This window comes from Cydia amplana, chromosome 1, assembly GCF_948474715.1.
Source record: "Cydia amplana chromosome 1, ilCydAmpl1.1, whole genome shotgun sequence".
Taxonomy (NCBI): domain Eukaryota; kingdom Metazoa; phylum Arthropoda; class Insecta; order Lepidoptera; family Tortricidae; genus Cydia; species Cydia amplana.
In genome coordinates this window covers 8,116,594-8,127,171 of record NC_086069.1, presented here as the reverse complement: position 1 = coordinate 8,127,171, position 10,578 = coordinate 8,116,594, and the positions used below count along the sequence as shown (strand labels likewise).

The following is a 10,578-nucleotide window of genomic DNA, read 5'->3' as shown; positions in this document are numbered from 1 at the left end:
TACTTTTGTAGTAAGTATGTCTCGTTTTATAACGACTGTAATAAACTACCTACGTCACATAGAAATAAATGAAAATGAGTCTTTAATAAATACTTATGTAAAAAAGAGTGTATTTGTCTTTCCCTTACCCGGTACAGTGATGGCCAGTGATGGCCCTCGTGACTACACTATTACTTACTCTGTGCTACTGCTGAGGGCCTAGCTAAGTCACAATCGTTAATAGAAAACGCCAATCGAAACTGAAATAATGTAAGGAAATGATCACGTGACTTTTCGTAAAATCTATCATCCCGATACATTTTTGTCTCGCTTGGCGTGTGTCGATGTTATTGTCATCTCGGCCATAGAGAAATATAGTAAGACAAGAGTGCTCACTCCATACATCAGTTCAGACTATTAATTTCAGTGTCTACATCTAGCATCGAGTAGCGGAACTATCAGTACTGCTACTTGACAATAGATGTAGCACCGACCGGAAAGTCTTATCTCAACAGCATATGACTTTCCGGTCGGTGCTACATCTATTGTCAAGTAGCAGTACTGATAGTTCCGCTACTCGATGCTAGATGCTAATAGTCTTTTTGGTACCTACTAAAACTGATGTATGGAGTGAGCACTCTATGTATTTTTTTCTCCAAGTCTCGGCTAGGACTTCAGATGGCTGCCAGAGTCAGGCTCCCTGTTTCACCTTAAACGATTGGATTCATCCAGGAGCGTTAAGGACTTAGGTACACACTGCTGTAAATGTGCATACCCACTTTATTAATGGAATTCATCCATAAAGTGGGTATGCACTTTTGCAGCTCTCTGTGCGTGGAGTAGCTACTCCCTAACAGTTCGCAGTAAGCTGTTCTGCAATAATCTGCATTGCCTGGGTGTACTGCTAAAAAATGAGATAAGATAAGATAAAGATAAAATATAGTTTATTCAAGTAGGCATAATTAAAGCTAGGTAGACCGGCTCCAACCCTACACCTCTGCCCCGAGAAGATTTAAATCCCCCCTCAATTGGAGGAGGGTATCCCAATATGGGACCGGCAACAAAATCGGCGGGACTCATCTTTAAAAAAAAATTACATCTTATAATTAACATGCATTACGAGAAAATAAGGAAAAAAAATACAATTTAAATTACTATAGAATTCATGCAATTATACACATAAGGTGAAATAGAAAATTGATAAAAAAAATATATAGGTACATAATATGTACATGGAATCATACAAATACGTAGCTCTTTCAGAAAACATGTGGCGTCACAACCAAAATACAACTTTTATTAGATATCAACGATACACTTATTAGTGAGCCGCCGATATTTAGTTAAGAAGTAAAAATTTATAAAAATATGTCGCAGACCGTCTATTATGATTTATGACGGCTGCGTTTGATGGAATGTCAAGTATTGAAATAGTCTATGCTTGAGTGTGTTTGACTGCGATACAGTGACTTTTATTTGAATGACCTGAACAGCTTCTTTAATGGATTGGTTCCTGGCTGATTCTGCGGACAGCCCGAAATGAGATGGCATCCTGAGTGGAACCGTCAGTCAGATTTGAATTGGAAAAGTGTCGCAGTCAACCTCACTACATTCCTATAATTAATATTTTATGAAATCTATCGTTTTACCTATGCCGTACATTGAGCATCTCTAATTAACATGATCGTTTATCTCTCCTCGTCATCAGAAGTGGTCAGAAAAAGGTGGAGGTGTACTTCCAAAATGCTACGATTTTCCGACCTCTCCCTTTGCCCTATTCCCACAAAAGAAAATAAGCTGAAGCAAATAATTTCATGCACAAGCAATTACATAGTGGTGGTAAGCCCACAAGTAAAGGTATTTTATGAAAAAACGTCTGGTGAGTTCAAACAGTTATGGATAAGTAAATTGAGTGTAGGTATTTAATCCCTTCCCATGGGTATTATTGCCTATGCCAATGTTTAACACAAAATAATTTTGATTCCCGTTACGTTTGCGAACTGTAGTTTATTATTAAACGATATGAAGCTTAAATTCATACTCTGCTGCTTATGTATCTCAGATTTACAACCGTGTTTATACGTCTTTAGAGCATAAGAACACATAACTTCAAAGGTTTATTATAATTCATAAATGTCGATAAAGTAATAGAAAGCAATGGACAATCCTATTACTCAATTATAGTTTGTCAAAGGACTGTCTCATTTCAAACATAGACAGAGAGAATCATACTGTCTTTGTCTTACACTAGTACTAGCACCCAAAAGTAAAGGATGAGTATAGTTTGTTTTGTTCTTATTTACTGACAATTTGGTTTGACCAACTATAGTACAGAATCGGGTCTATCACTATTAAAGAGGTTACCTATTTGCGTACTTTCTCTACCTTTTCCTACAAATTACATAGTTGCCTAGCAACTGTTATTTACATTTTTTTGTAAATATGTCAGATAAGCAGAGAAATTAGCTTTCGCTATTAATTTTAATGTTCAGGTATTTAACCCAATATACGTGCATGTGCTTACACTCTAAATGTGTGCTACGCATATAAAATTTACGTTACAGGTGTAAAGTGATCTATCTCTTAAAGTGATATTCGCCTGCTGCCCGTACTGGATCTACCTACCTTGTAACGGACGAACGCGACCCACGGACACCACAGCAACGTGTATACCTATGCTGCATACCTCCGTGCTCTGGCAGTGCAACCTATGCAACTAAAATACAAGGACAGGTTTCGTTCCAATTTCATAAATTTAAACCGATATTGACTGCTAAACTTAGCAAGGAATTGCGGCTACTATATTTGATACTCTTCCTATACATAAGGAATTGACGTAGCTATACCGATAGTGGTAGTAAACATAGCAAGAAACTACGGTCACAACACCCAACAATTTACTACTACGGTACAAATTAGTTGTCATTCTACTTCTAATGACTTGATATAAGTTGGTAAAAAAAGATAATTACGTTCGTTTATCCACAACTAACGCACGCATTAATAGTGTTTATGTTAAATCTGCTTATTGGAATCCATGCCATTTCGCTTGCTTTTGCTTGCTTACAATTCATGGCTTACAAATAACGATTCCAGGAAATCCTGCTTTACAAAACAGAAGCCTGTCTAGCCTGCTGCTGCTGCCTTCTAATTTCGTGTCCGGCTGGTGTGGTGGAGCCGAGCAGAAGGATCGCTCCTGCTCTCGATATCGCAGTTGACATTGACAGACTTTGTTTATTTGGTGAGCAGTTCTCATTTTATTTTGATTAACAAGACATTTCACCACAGTTAGAATGCTGCTAATGTATGGCAAAAGTCTGTTTTGTGATGATCTTGTTATGTAAGCATCGAATGAAGTAAAACAAAAACGTTATTTAGAGTTTAGTCACAATTAATGACATCGATTTATATGTTGAGCAATGTACCAAAACTGCTTAATTTGTGTGGTTTCAAAGGATTTTAATTTTGATATGGAGACATTATGGACACATTGTGAGTGTAAGACTACACACATTCCCGAAGTTATATTGCTTTGAAGCAATTAGTTATACAAAGACTGCCTTTATTTGTTTTTTTTTTCCCAGGGGTAGGATGGATCAAGAAAGTAATACGTTTGTCAAATTGTAATTAGTTTGATTTTATTAAAATTAGAAATTTATTACATTAATTTGCATGTGGTATATAAGTGACATGAAACACCTATCTCCGTGCTTTGAAGTTGAAGTAGGTAGTGTTTCGATGATTTAGCATAACGATCTTGTTTTTAAAATCAAACAAAGCCCAAGCTTATTTATTTATGTTAGTTATTTATTTATGCATAATATTTTCATGACAGTAGGCCAACATAAGTTGTTTCGTATGATTGTTTTCTTTTCGTTAATGGTTATAAAAATAAAGAACGGTGAACGGAATGGTAAGGTGAGGCGATGTACTAGTCGTCGCGAAACCGATTTTATTTCATGTATGATAAGGACCGAGGATGTAAGAAGATAAGGACCGACTGAGCAATTAAATTCCTTTTCGTGTGTCATGTTGCGCGTTACACCGTGTCTTTTGTAGGTCCTGGTCACCTGGAAGGTGGTGAAAGGAGATAGATACACATCGAAACAATGCTCATACCTACAAGTATGCTCACGATTGGTTAGAGAAAATAGGTAAGTGCCAAAACCTTTACATCCAAGTAATCTAGACGATGATAATGCAGAGTCTGGAGCAAGTTCGCAATGATGACTTCTGATCATTAATAAATCATTCATTCATAACATCACTATGCTCTATGTTGATGAAATGTTTAACATTCTCATGCGAATGATACTAGTAGTATACTGTGGTTTTTCATTGGTGGTTTAGCCAATGATGCAGATTGCGGGTTACGCAATGAGTTGTGGTTTTTCATTGGTGGTTTAGCCAATGATGCAGATTGCGGGTTACGCAATGAGTTGTGGTTTTTCATTGGTGGTTTAGCCAATGATGCAGATTGCGGGTTACGCAATGAGTTGTGGTTTTTCATTGGTGGTTTAGCCAATGATGCAGATTGCGGGTTACGCAATGAGTTGTGGTTTTTCATTGGTGGTTTAGCCAATGATGCAGATTGCGGGTTACGCAATGAGTTGTGGTTTTTCATTGGTGGTTTAGCCAATGATGCAGATTGCGGGTTACGCAATGAGTTGTGGTTTTTCATTGGTGGTTTAGCCAATGATGCAGATTGCGGGTTACGCAATGAGTTGTGGTTTTTCATTGGTGGTTTAGCCAATGATGCAGATTGCGGGTTACGCAATGAGTACTGTGGTTTTTCATTGGTGGTTTAGCCAATGATGCAGATTGCGGGTTACGCAATGAGTACTGTGGTTTTTCATTGGTGGTTAGCCAATGATGCAGATTGCGGGTTACGCAATAAGGACAGAGCCAAAATTATACCCTATAAATAAAAGGAGTTTGGCCAATGATGTGGTTTGCGGGTTACGCAATTATGGATGTACAGAATACTACTAGTCTAACAACCTGTTCCATTTTTGCTGATAATAAAGCTCTAAGCAAATAAGGTTATTGCGAACTTGCACTTGAACTTGCACTTGAACTTGCACTTGAACTTGCACTTGAACTTGGACTTGTACTTGCACTTGAACATTGCGGCTTTGAAATTCTTATATTCTTAAATAAAATTCGATTGAACTTGATCGAGCGAACTTATGTAAAGTCTGTTTGCACTTATGATTGTGATCAGGATAGCCGAGTGGACTTGTTGTTCCTGTGGAGTTTTGACTTGCATAGTACTCTTCCCACGAGGACGTGTGAAAGGTCAGAATGGCCGTGTCGCAGACCGTCTATTATGATTTATGACGGCTGCGTTTGATGGAATGTCAAGTATTGAAATAGTCTATGCTTGAGTGTGTTTGACTGCGATACAGTGACTTTTATTTGAATGACCTGAACAGCTTCTTTAATGGATTGGTTCCTGGCTGATTCTGCGGACAGCCCGAAATGAGATGGCATCCTGAGTGGAACCGTCAGTCAGATTTGAATTGGAAAAGTGTCGCAGTCAACCTCACTACATTCCTATAATTAATATTTTATGAAATCTATCGTTTTACCTATGCCGTACATTGAGCATCTCTAATTAACATGATCGTTTATCTCTCCTCGTCAAATATATCTTTAGGTAGGGCTAACTAAAAGTGAACAGTACAGGAAATACAGGAAATCTAGTAAGTAAGGTAAACGTACATGCTAATGCCCAATAGATGACACCCTGCTGTCACCTCTATTGACAATGACTTAAGTTTCAAGATGACATGTACTGGTACCGAGTCGAGCACCAGTAAAGGTGATAGTCCATTTTCAACCGCAGCTGCACTACTTTTCATTTTACTATGGAAATTGACAGTAACAGCGACGCGTTCAGTACCGGTAGTGCAGCTGCGGTCAGAAATGGAATGTTACCCTAAGTTTATACAAACTGCAGGACGCGAATATGTTACTAATGGACTGCTTTCTTTTACTTTGACCGCATGGCTATGTAGGCCATTGTTTTAACAGTTGGTGATTATTTCTAAACTATTTGAGTCCTACGAAGACAATGTAAAGCTTAACCAATGTAGACACAACGGTTTGCTGAGTGATACATTACAATGTATGTATTTTGCTTCAAATTTGCCGTATAAAGGATTACTCACGCTAGACCGGTCCGTGCGCGAGCCGAGGCGTCCAACATGTCATTTTCTATGACGGCTGATCGGCGATCACGTGGTGCTTTCCATAGAAAACAAAGCTCCGGCCCGGCCCGGCCCGGTGTCTAACGTGAGTCATCCTTAAATAGGTAGGTACGTATGTATGAAACCCGCAAACTTTTAGCGCAATGATAGGTAGGTACTATGTAAATTGGGCTCAAGTTTTAGTTTCGAATTATTCAGATCAAGCATCAAGCTCGTGGGCGTATTTACCCTAAGGCCATCCGGGCCATGGCCCGGGGCGCCAACCCCCAGGGGCGGCCCCTAGCGGATTGCATTTTGTTTTTCTTCCTTGACTTCTGGGGCGGCGAAACGTATTGGCCCGGGGCGCCAAATTTCAAAATACGCCCCTGATCAAGCTAGGATATAACATAACCGTTGACTTTGAATTGGCTAGATGAGTCGTTTACAAAATAAATACGCATAGATTACTCCATATAACAAGTAACAGCAGACAGAGAAAACAGGAAACGTGCAATTTATAGGAGCATAGTGAAAACTAGCCGTCGGACAGGTTATTCCGTCCAGTTTGTAACCTTATTTATGACCGTATTCATTTAAGCCTTATCAGTTTTTATTAACTTTGAATTTTCAAGGAGCCTTCTTCTTTATTTGCCAGATTCTTTGTTTTATTTTTCTCAACCTCTACCCCCAATCTTTAGAAAGCTTCAACCCCTCAACCATCACACCTCCAATCCCCCGATTCTTCAACTTCACTACCACTCAACCTCGGACCCCTGAACCCCTTGACTCTAAATCCCCAACCCTTCATTCTTCAACCTTTTAACTTTCAAACCCCCACCCCCGTTCAACCCCCGACTTCTCAGTTCCTGATCCGACGACCCCCCGGCACTAAAACCCCGACCCCTCAATATCCAATATCTCAACCCTCAGATCAGACCCCTCAAAAACTACCCTCTGCCGTCACCTCTCACGCCTGCCCCTAAGCCCTAAACCACCGAATGACACCTCTTTTACAGTGTGACCGATTATGGATAGATACGAGGGGTGTTCAAAATATTCTCGGTATGAGAATGAAAACAAACAAGTACGAAAAGTTTGATATTTTTATTTTTCAATATACTCCCCCCCTGTGTTCATACACTTAAAAGATCGATCAATTATTTTTTTTAATCCCTCGTAAAAATATTTTTTATCTTTCGTGTAAAAATGCTCCTCCACTGCCACCTTCAATGCTTCATCGTCAGAAAATTTATTTCCACGCAGATCCTTTTTAAGATTGGGGAGCAAAAAGAAGTCGCTGGGGGCTAAGTCCGGACTATACGGTGGGTGAGTAACAGTTTTAAACCCACATTCAACAATAGCTGCCTTGGCAATATGAGCAGTATGGACGGGGGCGTTGTCATGCAGAAGCAGAATACCTTTGGTTAACTTTCCTCGCCTCTTTTCTTTAATTACATCCTTTAATTGACGTAGAATGTTAGCGTAGTACTGTCCTGTGATATTTACACCTTTTTCTTTATAATCGATTAGTAATACTCCTTCACAATCCCAAAATATCGTGGCCATGACCTTGCCAGCTGAAGGGATGACCTTGAACTTCTTGGGATGAGCTGAACCCTTAATGTGCCACTGCATGGACTCTTGTTTACTCTCTGGGTCATAATGATGAACCCAGGTTTCATCTCCAGTAACTATTCTTTGCAGCACCTCATCAGGATTTTCACCGCACAGGTCAATAAAATCGGAACAACAAGCTACACGCATGTCTTTTTGAAGCCGAGTCAGCATTCGCGGAACCCATCTTGCACTTACTTTGGACATATTAAGATGGTCATGTATAATATCATGTACGGTACCAATAGAGAGATTGGTTACTTGTGCTATAGATTTTACCTTCACTCGACCATCTTCCAATATAAGTTTTTCCACTTTATCAATATTTTCTTGTGAAGTAGCTACTACAGGCCGGCCAGGTCTAGGGTCATCTTCAATACTCTCCCTTCCGCGTTTAAACTCGCTTGACCACTTTTGAATGGTAGATAAAGAAGGAGCAGACTCACGGTAAACACAATCCATTTCCTCTTTTATGGTTTTTTGATTTTTACCCTGTTTTGTCAAGAATTTTATCACGCATCGATGTTCTAATTTAGTTAACATTGTCAATTCGCACAGGATGTTCATGTTTGTTCAGCAATTGCAGAAAAACAAAAGACTATCTCGGTTCGAATTATACTTTTTTTTAATGTCAATGAATAAATCTTAGCGGCCAGTAACGAAAGAAATTTTAGAAGAGGTCGTAAGATATCAATACCGAGAATATTTTGAACGCCCCTCGTAATTATTAATTTACCTTGGTGCAATTATTTAAAAAATGGTTGAGAAAAAAAAAATAGGTAGTGGGGTGATTATTCAATAAAAGTTATCATCCTATACGTGGTTAAGAGGAAAGGGGACGGCCGCTTCTGCATAAAAACGTAGTCCTCATTTTCGTCTCTGGATTATGGCATTATAATTTAATGTGGTATATTAACCATGCTATGCCCCTACGTTTAACGTTTGACTTTTTTAGCTTCTTTGATTATTGTAAAAATTAGGAGCGAAAAACAGATTTTATAAATGCTCCTAACTCTTAAAATAATTTAATATTCGAAAAAAAATCAAACGTATTACAATTACAATACATATTAATAACTGTGGTTGATATACAACAAATTATGTCAAAATATTTTCAATAATGTTAATATCCAGAGAGGAAAATGAGGACTACGTTTGTATGAAAAGGCGTTTTCGCACGGGCCCTCCACTTTCACCACTTCACCATAGGTATCCAAAAACATTGTAGGACATAAATAGGTGTTTAGAAATCTTAGAGGTGTGTGAAAGCCGTTTTTCAGTTCATTTTGTGCCGCCAAATCATTTTGTGAATTTTTTTTTTAATTACCCTAGTTTTCTTAAACGTACCATACCCCGAAGTTAACGGAATTCAATAAAAAACCGGCCAAGTGCGAGTCGGACTCGCGCACGGAGGGTTCCGCACCATCAACAAAAAAGCGGCCAAGTGCGAGTCGGACTCGCCCATGAAGGGTTCCGTATTTAGGCGATTTATGACGTATAAAAAAAAACTACTTACTAGATCTCGTTCAAACCAATTTTCGGTGGAAGTTTACATGGTAATGTACATCATATATTTTTTTTAGTTTTATCATTCTCTTATTTTAGAAGTTACAGGGGGGGGGGGGGGGCACACATTTTACCACTTTGGAAGTGTCTCTCGCGCAAACTATTCAGTTTAGAAAAAAAATGATATTAGGTACCTCAATATCATTTTTGAAGACCTATCCATAGATACCCCACACGTATGGGTTTTATGAAAAAATTTTTTTTAAGTTTCAGTTCGAAGTATGGGGAACCCCAAAAATTTATTGTTTTTTTTTCTATTTTTGTGTGAAAATCTTAATGCGGTTCACAGAATACATCTACTTACCAAGTTTCAACAGTATAGTTCTTATAGTTTCGGAGAAAAGTGGCTGTGACATACGGACGGACAGACAGACGGACAGACGGACAGACGGACAGACAGACAGACATGACGAATCTATAAGGGTTCCGTTTTTTGCCATTTGGCTACGGAACCCTAAAAATAGAGCAAAAAAATCGTGTTTGTTGTATGGGAGCCCCCCTTAAATATTTATTTTATTTTATTTTTAGTATTTGTTGTTATAGCGGCAACAGAGATACATCATTTGTGAAAATTTCAACTGTCTAGCTATCGCGGTTCATGAGATACAGCCTGGTGACAGACGGACGAACGGAAGTCTTAGTAATAGGGTCCCGTTTTTTACCCTCTGGGTACGAAACCTTAAAAACACGGTGTATAAAGTGTTTCAAATAGATATGAGCCATAAACATAGTTATATGTTGTTAGATCTAAAATAAGTAATTTTTATATATTTTATTGGGCCAGAGTTTCAATATGACACATTACTATTCTATTAAAAATATATTTTTTTCTTTTTTAAACCAGGTGTGCGATGTTTTCGAATGGTTTACGAGCACCTACACACGTAAATAATACTAGTCCATAGTTACTGACTTTTAGTACAATCGTATTAGGACAAACTTCGAAATCTTTGGAACAGTCACACAAAAAAGTATTTTACACCTTTGCAGAAAAAAACACGTCTTGTTATAACAAACACTTGCTGAATCTATATTTAGCGTTTATAAAATACTCTTCCAGGGGACATTCTCTTCAATCTCTTCATACCTATAATAGTAACGGCATGTAAGTAACGGTTACAAAGATTTATTTTCTGTATGTATGTTTCTATAAATAATTATTACTCAGAATATTCTTACAAACCTGCATTTCAAATTGATCGTAGGATTGCTGCGATTAATTAAAAAC

At 38.2% G+C, this 10,578-nt stretch overlaps 1 protein-coding gene across 1 annotated transcript in view; it reads left to right on the top strand.

Moving 5' to 3' along the window:
- LOC134647290 (ovalbumin-related protein X-like) overlaps positions 1–10,578 on the top strand; it is a 283,884-nt gene that overhangs the window by 238,739 nt on the left and 34,567 nt on the right. The gene's annotated exons all lie outside the window — the stretch shown is intronic.